The sequence below is a fragment of the Gobio gobio genome (genome assembly GCF_949357685.1).
Source record: "Gobio gobio genome assembly, chromosome: 15".
Classification (NCBI taxonomy): Eukaryota; Metazoa; Chordata; class Actinopteri; order Cypriniformes; family Gobionidae; genus Gobio; species Gobio gobio.
In genome coordinates, this window is record NC_137108.1 from 16,563,548 (window position 1) to 16,565,252 (window position 1,705).

The window sequence follows — 1,705 nt, forward strand, 5'->3', positions numbered from 1 at the left end:
GGTCACTGATGTGGTGTAGCCTTTTCTCAACCAGAGGAAGAAGTTGTAACATCCCATTGTCAGGCATTCTCCAGTCCTGGTCTTAAAGTAAAAGAAAAAACACAATTCAAATTAAGTTTAATGTAGTCAGGTTAGCATATGTTCTGCATGATTTAAGCAGTGGTTGGCTACTCTGGCCCTCAGCATCCATTGTCCTGCAGATTTAGCTCCAACCTCAAACCCACCTGCCTATAATTATCTATAAGTATACCTGAAGACTTTAGTTACAAATTCCAGGCATGCTCGATTAGTCTTGGAGGCAAACTCTCCATTTCAAAAGGCCCAGAGTTGCCCATTCCTAATTTAAATTTACAAAGCCGCAGTCAGTACATTATATAATATACACATTGAAGCATTATGTATATAATATTGCAGCACATTATATTAGCCAAGTACTGACAAAAAATATTTTACCCATATCAACAGCAACCTTTTAAACAGCAGATCTTTAAAAATATATTTTAGAAAGGCATGGTCTCTTCTTAGCCTTTGCCAGTGATGCTAGATTTCTTTTAAGACAACATACTCTTCTGTCACTTGTTTCAAGAGCATCACTTGTGATAGCCTGCACAATGTAAAATTGTTAAAATACGGCAATACAATAGGTACAGAGGCACAAGACTTACCATGCTTATGAAGCACCCATGGCCATGCATAGTTCTCAGAGACTGGAGTTTTTGCCTCTTGTATTCCTCCTTGGCTGCACATTAGTCTTTTCCTGTAGAATCTTCTGAAGTGTGTGCCTTCTCTTGCTATCCATCTTAAAACACAAATGCAATGTGTTTTAGTCTGTGGAGTATAAAGCCTTGTTTCAAGCCAAAAAACTAACCAGATATTTCACATAATTCAAAGAACATTTACTATTTGATTCCTAATATATGCCACAACTCATTATCTTCCAAAGCTACACAGAACCACCCATGGTCTACAAAACAATAGAGAAATACCTGGAGTTTATACCAACTAAATGCTTTTTTTAACCCTTCAATACATGTCTGCTTTTATCTAAGACAAACAGATGGTGCCATTTTTAAGAATTGAAGGCCAAAAGTGTTCCAGCCTTTATGCTAAAAGGCAATCATTTTAATAATAATTGTATCAAAAAGGGAAACAAATATTTACCATTTTAGATAAATCCAAGATACAGAACCTAATTTGCTCATTTTAGGGGTTATAAAAAGATTTAGACATGAATAATGGTGTGTATTTTATCAGAGTATAGAAAGAATGATCACAGCTGTCCTTTGAGAGATCAACATCAAATTCTGTACTACATATTAAAGCAAGACAATACATCAATACAAGACATACCAATGGACTTGCGCACTTTTCTGTCGTCTTTGGGCACAAGATGGCCATGTTCCTTCCTCACCCTAAACAAAGGACTTATTCGATTAGCTTGCTTCGATATAAGGGTCTGGTCTTTCTTCTCTGCTGTAAAACAAGAAAGTCTCACTTACTCTATGTGCAATTACTATTGTTTTTGAAACATATAAATTAAGACAGTTACAATAAAATGAATTTACATACGATTCAGGGGAGCATTTCATGAGTAAATACTGATATACTAAAAATATTATTTACCTGATTATGGCAAGATTCACTACAACTAACTAGTAGCTCTTGTGAGGGTTGGCTCATAAAAGTAATCTGCAAGTAATCCTGC

General features: G+C 35.6%; 1 long non-coding RNA gene across 1 annotated transcript; it reads right to left on the bottom strand.

Moving 5' to 3' along the window:
- Window positions 1–1,458, bottom strand: LOC307138183. Its single transcript, XR_013818003.1, has 3 exons — window positions 1,351–1,458; window positions 666–799; window positions 1–81 (listed from the first exon to the last, which is right to left on the bottom strand). It is a non-coding gene; the product is annotated as an uncharacterized lncRNA (long non-coding RNA).
- Window positions 1,459–1,705: the final 247 nt, after the last annotated feature.